At 38.6% G+C, this 13456-nt stretch overlaps 1 pseudogene; it reads right to left on the bottom strand.

Annotated features, from left to right (window-relative positions):
• LOC102142079 (ras-related C3 botulinum toxin substrate 1 pseudogene) overlaps positions 1–11975 on the bottom strand; it is a 48415-nt pseudogene extending 36440 nt beyond the window's left edge.
• Between the last annotated feature and the right edge of the window lie 1481 nt (positions 11976–13456).

A 13456-nucleotide genomic window follows, 5' to 3' on the forward strand; every position in this document is an offset into this window, starting at 1 on the left:
AGAATAGAGGACAGAATAAATCTGAAGAGATTAATTGAAAATATTTGGTTAATTTTTAATTAACTACTATATCACATCATACATACCAAATGTATCAGTCCAGTTGGAGTCCATTTGTAATACTGGTATAAGAAATAATGACAGTTAATCATCTAACATATAATAATCTGGAGATAGTTGGTTCTAGATTTAGTACAATGGTTCAGCAATGTCATTAAGGGACTTTCACTGTGGTATCTTCAATGTGTTGATTTTTAGGCTTTTAGAGTTTAACACTTATAGATTGTAAACTCAGAGTTACAAAATGGCTGCTACAGGTTCAAACATCACATTCTCAAACTAATGTCGTGAGCAGGAGATAAAGGATAAATGGATAAATCATAAAAGAAAATTTTTTCTCAACAACCCCAGGCTGACTTTCCTTTATGCCAAGTCACATGACAACACATAGCTGTAAGGAAAGCTTGGCAAATGTCGGTGGAATTTCCACAATTGGTTTAGATTAATTGTGATTTATCTTCTAGGGCTATGCATTAGTTTCCTATTGCTACTGTAATAAATTACCATGAATGTAGTGAACTAAAACAACACAAAGTTATTGGCTGACAATTCTGGAAGTCAAAGTCCAAAATGAGTTTCACAGGACTAAAATCAAGGTGTTGCAAGGGCTGAGTTCCTTCTGAAGGCTCTAGTGGAGAATTTCCTTGTGTGTTCCATCTTTTAGAGGCTGCTGCATTTCTTGGTTCATGATCCCTTTTTCACATTGCTCTAACCTCTGCTTCCATCATCATATCTCCTCTGACTTTCTTGCCTCCCATTTTCCCTTAAAAAGACTTTGCAATTACATTGGGTCAACCCAGATAATCTACAATTATCTCCCAATTTCAAGATCCTTAATCACATCTGTAAAGACCCTTTTGTCATAAACAAAAACATATCCACAAGTTCCCAGGACTAGAAAGTAGTGTTCTTGGTGGGGGATGTGGGGGTGGGGAGAGGGCAGTGAGCATTATTCTGCCTACCACAAGCTGATCACATTGCAAATCAAAAAAATAAAAAGATTCTGTTATCAAGGCAAAAGCCTACTGGATAAAAATCCATCAATGTCTGCAACCCTCCACCTGTACTATACTCATCCCTCATCATGTTCATTTCTCTCCTCTACAACAAGTGTTAGATAGAAAAGAATAATAAGCATTTTGCTTGTATTTAGTCATGAATAAATATTTTCTTCCAGATGCTAACATGGAATATAATTTCACTGCAGCACAGCTACAGGTCAAAAGTCAGACTTTCAAATGTGTTATTTGATAGTGCTATCACAAATGTATTAAAATGTATAGAAGCACCTAGGCTACCAAGATGGCCGAATGGAAACAGCACAAGTCTGCAGCTCCCAGCAAGATCATTGCAGAAGGCGGGTGATTTCTGCATTTCCAATTCAGATACCCAGCTCATCTCATTTGGACTGTTTCGACAGTGGGTACAGCCCATACAGGGCAAGCAGAAGTGGGGTGGGGCATCACCTCACCCACGAAGTTCAAGACATCAGGGAACTCCCTCCCCTAGTCAAGAAAAGCCATGAAGGGCTATGCTGTGAGAAACAGTACACTCTGGCCCAGATACTACACTTTTCCCAAGGTCTTCAAAACCCGGGAACCAGAAGATTCCCTTGGGTGTCTGTGCCACCAGCCCCTGAATTTCAAGCAAAAAACTGGGCGGCTATTTGGGCAGACACTGAGCTAGCTGCAGGAGTTTTTTGTTTTTTGTTTTTTGTTTTTGTTTTTTTTCATACCCCAGTGGCACCTGGAACACCAACAAGAGAGAACTGTTCACTCCCCTGGAAAGGGGGCTGAAGCCAGGGAGTCAAGAGGTCTAGGTCAGTGGATCCCACCCCCATGGAGCCCAGCAAGCTAAGATCCACTGGTTTGAAATTCTCACTGCCAGCACAGCAGTCTGAAATAGACCTGGGACACTTGAGCTTGGTTGGGGGAGTGGTGTCCACCATTACTGAGGCTTGAGTAGGGGGCTCTCCTTTCACAGTGTAAACAAACCCCCCGGGAATTTTGACTGGGGTGGAGCCCACCGCAGCTAAGCAAAGCCACTGTAGCCAGACTGGCTCTTTAGATTCCTCCTCTCTGGGCAGAGAATCTCTGAAAAAAAGGCAGCAGCCCCAGTGAGAGGCTTATAGATAAAACCCCCATCTCTCTGGGACAGAGCACCTCGGGGAAGGAGTGGCGGTGGGCACAGCTTCGGCAGACTTAAACGTCCCTGCCTGCTGGCTCTGTAGAGAGCAGCGAACTTCCCAGCACAGCATTTGACCTCTGCTAAGGAATAGACTGCCTCCTCAAGTGGGTCCCTGAATCCCGCACCTCCTGACTTGGATACACCTCCCAGCAGGGGTCAACAAACACCTCACACAGGAGAGCTCCAGCTGGCATCTGGTGGGTGCCCATCTGAGACAAAGCTTCCAGAAGAAGGAACAGGCTTTGCTGTTCTGCAGCCTTCGCTGGTGATACCCAGGCAGACAGGGTCTGGAGTGGACCTCCAGCAAACTCCAGCAGACCTGCAGCAGAGGACCTGTTACAAGGAAAACTAACAAACAGAAAGGAATAGCATTAACAACAACAAAAAGGACATCCACTCGGAAACCCCATTCTTGCTACCAGCAGAGCAGTCTGAAGACAACCTAGAACACTGGAGGTTGGTGCAGGGAGGGGTGTCCACCATTACTGAGGCTTGAGTAGGCAAGCCTCCTCTCTGTGCAGGGAATCTCTGAAAAAAAGAAAAAAAGTAGCAGCCCCAGTCAGGGGCGTATAGATAAAACCCTTATCTCTCTGGGACAGAGCACCTGGGGGAAACGGCGGCTGTGGGCACAGTTTCAGCAAACTTGAATGTCCCTGTCTGCTGGCTCTGAAGAGAGCAGCAAACCTCCCAGCACAGCATTCAACCTGTGCTATGAAACAGATGGCCTCCTCAAGTGGATCCTTGACCCCCACATCTCCTAACTGGGAGACACCTCCCAGCAGGGGTCAACAGACACCTTATACAGGAGAGCTCCAGCTGGCATCTGGCAGTGCCCATCTGAGACAAAGCTTCCAGAGAGAGGAATAGGCATTTCTGTTCTGCAGCCTCCACTGGTGATACCCAAGCAAATAGGATCTAGAATGGACCTCCAGCAAACTCCAGCAGACCTGCAGCAGATGGGTCTAACTGTTAGAAGGAAACCTAACAAAAAGAAAGGAATAGCATTAACATAAGCAAAAAGGACATCCACTCAGAAACCCTATTCAATGATCACCAACATCAAAGACCAAAGGTACATAAATTCATGAAGATGAGAAAAAATAGAGCAAAAAGGCTGAAAATTCCAAAAATAAGAACACCTCTTCTCTTCCTAAGGATCACAACTCCTTGCCAGCAAGAAAACAAAACTGGACAGAGAATGAGTTTTATGAATTGACAGAAGTAGGCTTCAGAAGGTGGGTAATAACAAACTCCTCCGAGATAAAGAAGCATGTTCTGACCTAATGCAAGGAAGCTAAGAATCTTGAAAAAATTTTACATGAATTGCTAACTAGAGTAACCAGTTTAGAGAAGAACATAAATGATCTGATGGAGCTGACAAGCACAGTACAAGAACTTTGTGAAGCATACGCAAGTATCAACGGCCAAATCAATCAAGTGGAAGAAAGGGTATCAGAGATTGAAGATCAACTTAATGAAACAAAGTGTGAAGAGAAGATTAGAGAAAAGAGAATGAAAAGGAATAAACAAAGCCTCCAAAACATATGGGACTATGTAAAAAGACCAAACTTACATCTGATTGGTATACCTGAAAGTGACGGGGAGAATGGACCAAGTTGGAAAACACTCTTCAGGATATTATCCAGGAGAACTTCGCCAACCTAGCAAGACAGACCAACATTCAAATTCAGGAAATACAGAGAACACCACAAAGATATTCCTTGAGAAAAGCAACCCCAAGACACATAATTCTCTGATTAACCAACGTTGAAATGAAGGGAAAAAAAATGTTAAGAGCAGTCAGAGAGAAAGGTCGGGTTGCCCACGAAAGGAAGCCCATCAGACTAATAGCAGATCTCTTGGCAGAAACACTAAAAGCCAGAACACAGCAGGGGGCAATATTCAACATCCTTAAAGAAAAGAATTTTCATCCCAGAATTTCATAACTGGGCAAACTAAGCTTCATAAATGAAGGAGAAATAACATCATTTACAGACAAACAAATGCTGAGAGATTTTGTCACCACCAGGCCTGTCCTACAAGAGCCCCTGAAAGAAGCACTAAACATGGAAAGAAACAATCAGTAGCAGCCCCTGCAAAACATACCAAATTGTAAAGACCAATGACACTATGAAGAAACTGCATCAACTAATGGACAAAATAACCAGGATCAAATACACACATACCAATATTAACCTTAAATGTAAATGTGCTAAATGTCCCAATTAAAAGACACAGACTAGAAAATTAGATGAGTCAAGACCCATCCATGTGCTGTATTCAGGAGACACATCTCATGTGCAAAGACACACATAGATTTACAATAAAAAATGGAGGAATATTTATAAAGCAAATGGAAACCAAAAAAAAGCAGGGGTTGCAATCCTAATATCTGATAAAACAGACTTTAAACAAAGATCAAAAGAAACAAAAAAGGGCATTATATAATGGTAAAGGGATCAATGCAACAAGAAAAGCGAACTATTCAAAAACTAGGTGTACCCAATACAGAAGCATCCAGATTCATAAAGCAAGTTCTTAGAGACCTATAAAGAGACTTAGACAATAATAGTGGGAGACCTTAACACCCCACTGTCAATATTAGACAGGTCAAAGAGACAGAATATTAACAAGGATATTCAGGACTTGAACTCAGCTCTGGACCCAGCAGACCTAATAAACATCTACAGAACTCTCCTACTGAATTCAACGGAATATGCATTCTTCTCAGCACCACATTGCACTTATTCTAAAATTGACCACATAATTGAAAGAAAAAACTCCTCAGCAAATGCAAAAGAATGAAAACCATAGCAGTCTCTCAGACCACAGTGCAATCAAATTGGAACTCAGAATTAAGAAACTCACTCAAAACCACACAACTGCATGAATACTGAACAGCCTGCTCCTGAATGACTACTGGGTAAATAATGAAATTAAGGCAGAAATAAAGATGTTCTTTGAAACCAATGAGAACACAGACACAACGTACCAGAATCTCTGGGACACAGCTAAAGCAGTGTTTAGAGAGAAATTTATAGCACTAAAGGCCCACAGGAGAAAGCAGAAAAATCTAAAATTGACACCATAATATCACAACTAAAAGAACTAGAGAAGCAAATGCAAACAAATTCAAAAGCTAGCAGAATACCAAAAAAAAAAAAAAAAAAACTAAGATCAGAGTAGAACTAAAGGAGACACAGACATGAAAAACCCTTCAAAAAAATCAGTGAATCCAGGAGTTGGCTTTTTGAAAAGATCAACAAAATAGATAGACTGCTAGTGAGCCTAATAAAGAAGGATAGAGAGAAGAATCAAATATACATAATAAAAAATGAAATAGGGGATATCACCACTGATCCTTCAGAAATACAAACTCACATCAGAGAATACTATAAACACCTCTATGCAAATTAACTAAAAAATCTAGAAGAAATGGATAAATGCCTGGATACATACACCCTCCCAAGTCTAAACCAGGAATAAGTCAAATCCCTGAATAGGCCAATAACAAGCTCTGAAACTGAGGAAGCAATTAATAGCCTAACAACAAAAAAAAGTCCAGGACCAGACAGATTAACAGCTGAATTCCACCAGCAGTACAAAGAGGAGCTGGTACCATTCCTTCTAAAACTATTCCAAAAAATAGAAAAAGAGGGACTCCTCCATAACTGATCTGATGTGGCCAGCATCATCCAGTTACCAAAACCTGGCATAGACACGACAACAAGAAGAAAATTTCAGGCCAATATCCCTGATGAACATTGATATGAAAATCCTCAATAAAATACCGCCAAACTGAATCAAGCAGCACGTTGAAAAGCTTATGCACCACGATCAAGTCAGCTCCGTCACTGCGATGCAAGCCTGGTTCAACATACACAAATCAAAAAATGTAATCCATCACATAAACGAACCAATGACAAAAAAAAAACATGATTATTTCAGTAGATGCAGAAAAGACTTTCAATAAAATTCAACACCCCTTCATGCTAAAAACCCTCAATAAACTAGGTATGGATGAAACATACCGCAAAAAACTAAGAGCTATTTATGACAAACTCACAGCCAATATTATACTGAATGGGCAAAAGCTGGAAGCACTCCCTTTGAAAAACAGCACAACACAAGGATGCCCTCTCTCACTACTCCCATTCAACATAGTATTGGAAGTTCTGGCCAGGGCAATCAGGCAAGAAAAAGAAATAAAGGGTATTCAAACAGAAAGAGAGAAAGTCAAATTGCCTCTGTTTATATTACAGATGACATAACTGTATATTTAGAAAACCCCATCATCTCAGCCCAAAATCTCCTTAAGCTGATAAGCAACTTCAGTAAGTCTCAGGATACAAAATCAATGTGTAAAAATTACAAGCATTCCTATACACCAATAATAGACAAACAGCCAAATCATGAGTGAACCCCTATTCACAATTGCTTCAAAGAGAATAAAATACCTAGGAATACAACTCACAAAAGATGTGAAGGATCTCTTCAAGGAGAACTACAAACCACTGCTCAAGGAAATAAGAGAGGACACAAACAAATGGAAAAACATTTCATGTTCATGGATAGGAAAAATCAATATCCTGAAAATGGACATAATGCCCAAAGTAATTTATAGATTCAATGCTATCCCTATCAAGCTATCATTGACTTTCTTCACAGAATTAGAAGAAACTACTTTAAAGTTCATATGGAACCAAAAAAGAGCCCACAGAGCCAACACAATCCTAAGCAAAAAGAACAAAGCTGGATGCATCATACTACCTGACTTCAAATTATACTACAAGTCTACAGTAACCAAAACAGCATGGTACTGGTACCAAAACAGATATATAGATCAATGGAACAGAACAGAAACCCCAGAAATAACACCATACATCTACAACCATATGATCTTTGACAAACCTGACAAAAACCATCAATGGGGAAATGATTCCCTATTAATAAATGGTGTTGGGAGAACTGGCTAGCCATATGCAGAAAACTGAAACTGGACCCCTTCCTTACACCTTATACAAAAATCAACTCTAGAAGGATTAAAGACTTAAACGTCAAACCTAAAACCATAAAAACCCTAGCAGAAAACCTAGGTAATACCATTCAGGACATAATGGGCAAAGGCTTCAAGACTAAAACAATAAAAGCAATGGCAACAGAAGCCAGAATTCACAAATGGGATCTAATTAAACTGAAGAGCATCTGCACAGAAAAAGAAACTATCATCAGAGTGAACAGGCAACCTACAGAATGGGAGAAAAATTTTGCAATCTATCCATCTGACAAAGGGCTAATATCCAGAATCTGGAAAGAAGTTAAACAAATTTACAAGAGAAAAACAAACATCCCCATCAAAAAGTGGGCAGAGTATATGAACAGACACTTCTCAAAGGAAGATATTTATGCGACCAAGAAACATATTTAAAAAAAGCTCATTATCACTGGTCATTAGAGAAATGTAAATCAAAACCACAATGAGATACTATTTCACATCAGTTAGAATGGCGATCATTAAAAAGTCAGGAAACAACAGATGCTGGAGAGAATGTGGAGAAATAGGCATGCTTTTACACTGTTGGTGGGAGTGTAAATTAGTTCAACCATTGTGGAAGACAGTGTGGCAATTCCTCAAGGATCTAGAACCAGAAATACCATTTGACCCAGCAATCCCATTACTGGGTATATAGTCAAAGGATTATAAATCATTCTGCTATAAAGGCACATGCACACGTATGTTTATTGTGGCACTGTTCACAATAGCAAAGACTTGGTACCAATCCAAATGCCCATTACTGATAGACTGGATAAAGAAAATGTGGCACATATACACTGTGGAATACTATGCAGCCATAAAAAAGGACGAGCTCATGTTCTTTGCAGGGACATGGATAAAACTAGAAAACATCATTTTCAGTAAACTAACACAAGAACAGAAAACCAAATACCACCTTGTTCTCACTCATTGGTGGGAGTTGAACAATGAGTATACATGGACACAGGGAGGGGAACATCACACACTGGTGCTTGTCAGGGTGTGTGGGGCTAGGGGAGGGATAACATTAGGAGAAATACCTAACGTAGATGATGGGTTGATGGGTGCAGCAAACCACCATGGTACATGTATACCTATGTAACAAACCTGCACGTTCTGCACATGTGTCCCAGAACTTAAAGTAAAATAAATAAATAAATAAATAAATAAATAAATAAATAAATAAACAAACACTTAGAGATAAATGAAAATAAAGAAAACAGCCCGGTGCAGTGACTCATGTCTGCAATCCCAGCACTTTGGGAGTCCAAGGTAGGTGGTCTGCTTGAGCCCAGGAGTTCCAGACCAGCCTGGGCAATGTGACAAAACCTCTTCTCTACAAAAACATACAAAAATTACTTGAGTGTGGTAGAATATGCCTGTAGTCCCAGCTAGTTGGAAGGCTGAGGTGGCATGATCACCTAAGCCCAGTGAGTTTGAGGCTGCAGTTAGCAGTGATTGCAGCACTGCACTCCAGTTTGGACGACAGAGACCCTGAGAAAGAAAAGAAAAGAAAAGAAAAGAAAAGAAAAGAGAAAAGAAAAGAAAAGAAAAGAGAAAGGAAAGAAAGGAAAGGAAAGGAAAGGAAGGAAGGAAGGAAGGAAGGAAGGAAGGAAGGAAGGAAGGAAGGAAGGAAGGAAGGAAGGAAGGAAGGAAGGAAAGAAGGAAGGAAGGAAGGAAGGAAGGAAGGAAGGAAGGAAGGAAGGAAGGAAGGAAGGAAGGAAGGAAGGAAGGAAGGAAGGAAGGCAGGCAGGCAGGCAGGCAAGCAGTGCCAAAAGAGAAATTTATGCCTATAAATGCTTACATTAAAAAACAAGAAAGATCTGAAATAAAAAACCTAACTTTACAATTTAAGAGGCCAGAAAAAGAAGAAAAACTAAACTCAAAGCTAGCAGAAGGAAGGTAATAATAAAGAATAGAGCATAGATAAACAAAATAGAGAATGGAAAAATAATAGAAAATCAACAAACCGAAAGTTGGCTCTTTAAAAAAAAGTTAAAAAAAAAAAAGACAAAACTTTCACTGTATGGTCTAGGAAAAAAAAAAAAAGTAGGCCGAAATTACTAAAATCAGAAATAATAGAAAGGAGATTACTACTCATTCTATAGAAATAAAATGGAATATGAGACTACTATGAACAATTTTAGGAGAACAAATTGGATAACCCAAATGAAATGAACAAGTCCCTGGAAACAAAACCTACCAACTAAGCAATGAAGAAACAAAAAAATCTGAATAGCTCTATAAATAGTAAGAAAATTGAATAAGTAATCAAATACCTCTTAACAAAGAAAGCTCATAAACCTAATGGCTTCACTGGTAAATTACACCAAACATTAAAGAACCAATGCCAATTTTTCTCAAGTTTTTTCAAGAAAAAATGAAGAGGAGAAAATGCTCCTCTTTTTAAGAGGCCAGCATTAATCTAACACCAAAGCCAGACAAAGACACTATAAGAAAACTACAGATATCCCATATAAACATTGATGCAAAAATCCCCAACAAAATGCTAGCAAACCAAATTGAGTATATTAAAAGGATTGTACACCATAATCAAGTGAAATTTATTTCTTGAATGAAAGGATGGTTCAACATATGAAAACTGATCAATGTAATCAATCACATCAACAAAATGAAGGGAAAAAACACAGAATCTCAAAGCAGAAAAATTACAAAATTTAATGCCCTTTTTATGATAGAAACACTCAACAAACTAGGAGTAGAAGGAAGCTATCTCAGTATAATATAAGCCTATATTAAAAACATACAGCAAAGCAAAGGTGTCTGCTTTCACCACTTCTATTCAACATAGCAATGGAAGTCCTAGCCAGATCAAGTAAGCAAGAAAAATAAAAGTCATCCAAATCAGAAAGGAAACAAAATTATCTCTGTTCATGGATGATAGACTCTTATATGTAGAAAGACCCGAAGATTCAACAAAAAAAAATTTAGAAGTAATTAAATTAATTCAGCAAAGTAGTAGAATACAGAGAACACACCAAAATCTGTGTGTTACAAATTCTATACGCTAACAATGAACAATTTGGAAAGGATATTAAGAAAACAATTATATTTCCAGTAGCATCAAAAAGAATAAAGTACTTCAAAATTAACTTAACCAAGAAAGTCAAGAACTGTAAAATATTTCCAAAGAAATTAAAGGAAACATAAATGAATGGAACAACATCGTATATTCATGAATTGGAAGACTAAATATTGTTAACATCTCAAAACTATCATAGCAATCTACAATTTTAATACAATCTCCGTCAAAATCCCAATGACTTTTTGGCAGAAATAGAAAACCCCATTCTAAAATTTATGAGGAATTTCAAGGGGCTCTGAATAGCCTAAACAATCATGTAAAGGAACAAACTCAGATGATTTACCTGAGTTCAAAACTTACTACAAAGCTAAGGTAAATTAAAAGTGTATGTCTGCCCAATGGATCAGTAAAAAAAGAAAACAAAAAGAAAAAAGAAACACTGTAATATTGGCATAAAGATAGATATGTAGACTAATCAAATAAAAGAGGAAACCCATAAATAAACTCTCACATTTATGGTCTAATAATTTTCACAAGGGTGCCAAGGCCATTCAAGAGAGAAAAGACAGTCTTTTCAACAAATGCTGCTTAGAAAACTGGATATCCACTTGCAAAAGAATGAAGCTGCACTTTTACCTGATACCATATATAAAAGATAACTCAAAATCAATCAAAGACTGAAATGTAACACCTAAAACTATAAACTCTTAGAAAAAAAACACAAGACAAAAGCTTCATGGCGGTGGATTTGGCAACAATTTCTTGGAGATGACACCAAAAGCACAGGAAAAATAGGCAAAATTCATGATTTTGTTTTCAATTTTGGGACTACAGTTTAATAGAACGTGAATCTAAACTCCTACATTTACAACAAGCAAACCCTTAAAATTACTGATTGATTCAAAATGGTTTTATGGAAAAATTAATTTGTAACAAAAACTTGGCACTGGGTGCAAAGGCTCCACAGGTTTTTTTGTGCTTTGGGGTTTTTAGTTGTTGTTTTGTTTTGTTTATTGGGTTTTTTGTTTTGTTTTGTTTTGCCGTTTTTTAACAAAAGTTCCAAGGGACAGGACAAGGGGCTCAGATATCGACAACAGCAGGCATTTTCTCTTCCTCTACTTCAAGGGAGGTCGGGGGAAAACTGGTTGCATAGCTTAATCAAACACTATCTTGAGGCCTGGCTGAAGACTCCAGGTATTTTACAGCACCTAAACCCGGTAGTTAGGTGATAGAAGTCTGCTGCTTCTCCTTCAGTGTTTCAATCTTGTCTTTCTCTCCCTAAGATCAAGTTTTGTTCCCATAAGGATGATGGGAGGGCTGTGACAATGGTGCTACACTTCAGGACACAACTTGGCACGGACATTTTCTAATGATGCAGGACTCACAAGGGAAAAGCAAATTAAGAATACATCTGTTTGTGGATAGGAATGGGTTTGGGGGTCGTAACCTGTCCACCTGTGTAATCTTCTTGTCCACTTGTATCTCATAAACCCAGATTCACCAGTTTCCTATTTAACATAACACTGGCATACTGATTGTCAAAGACAATAGGGATATATTCTCCAGGTTGTATAGCTGATCACTGATGAGTTGGGAAGTTTTCCCTACAGCTCCATCTCCCACCACTGCACACTTGATGGCCTACATCTCGGCCGCTGGTTGGGCTGGCCATGGCAGAAATACTGGGCTCAAGGTGCTGCTGGTGGGGCACAGATGCAGGCTACCAGCACTGGGTGCGTGGCCACTGTTGGCAACGCCTCACCCTCCTCCAGCTGGAAGCAGAAGCCTAGCAGCTTCCCTCAGCCAAAGCTGAGGGAAACTGCCCAAGAATAATTTTAAATGTCTTTAAATCAAAAGACTATACTAACAAAGTACAAGGGTAATGTACACAACAAGAGGAAATATTTGCAACTTGTGTATCTAATATGCGATTAATATCCAGAATATATAGAGAACTCCTAAAACTCAACAGCAATAAAAGAAAACAAATAACCTTATTCAAAAATAGACAAAGGATTTGCATGGACATTTCTCCAAAGGAGACATACAAATGGCCAAGATGTTCAACATCATCAATCATTAGGGAAATGCAAGTCAAAACTGCAAGATACCACTTCACTTCCATTAGGGTTGTTAATATTAAAAAGAAAAAGAAAATAACAAATATTAGTGAGAAAGTGGAAAAGTTGAAACCCTTGTGCACTGCTACTCAGAAAGTAAAATAGTACAGCCACTGTGGAAAACAGTATGGCAGTAACTTTGAAAAATCAAAAACAGAGTTACCATGTAATCCAGTGAATCCTTCTGAGAGATATTTGTACTTCCATGTTAATAGCAGTGTTATTCTAAATAGCTAAAACATAGAAACAACCCAAGTGTCTATTGGGTAATAAATGGATAAGCAAAATGTGGCACATGCATACAACTGAATATTATTCAGCCTCAAGGAGGTAAATTCTGATACATGCTACAACTTGGATGCACCTTGAAGACATTATGCTAAGTGAAATAAGCCAGTTACAAAGAGACAAATACTTTATGATTCCCCTTATAGGAGGTGTCTAGAGTAGTCAAATTCATAGATACAGAAAGCATAATAGTTGCCATAAGGCAGAAATTTAAAATAATAATAATAATTAATAAGTACTGCATTTATTCACTCCAAGAAAAGTAAAAGCTAAGGCCCAGAATGTGGCAAGGCAAAGGTTAAAAAGAAAAGAACAAGTTTTCCTCTGCCTAGCAGCTCACTTCAAGGACAGTTAGAAGATAATGCTGTCCGAATAGCCAAGGCCAAAAAAATAGACTCCAGACACACCCCCTCCCATCCAGAGCATGGTTGAAAGAAAGTAAAGAGAAAGACAGATTCTTTTACTGTTACTCTTTTCCCAGGCTTCTTAAGCATGATTAGCATGATTGTGTTTCACAAATGTCTGTATTTAGCCAGTTCTTGTTTTTCTTTTAATGCAGCTACAAGGCCACAGGCTAGGTCAAAAGTTAATGTTATGCTATAGATTATGTGACCTATTACTGTATGATTAACTGCTTTTATTTTGCTTCTGTAAGGTCACTTATAAAAACCCAACTCTGTCTTCGTTCAGGGCTCAGCTTTTGGATGTGAATTCTCTGAG

This window comes from Macaca fascicularis, chromosome 4, assembly GCF_037993035.2.
Source record: "Macaca fascicularis isolate 582-1 chromosome 4, T2T-MFA8v1.1".
Taxonomy (NCBI): domain Eukaryota; kingdom Metazoa; phylum Chordata; class Mammalia; order Primates; family Cercopithecidae; genus Macaca; species Macaca fascicularis.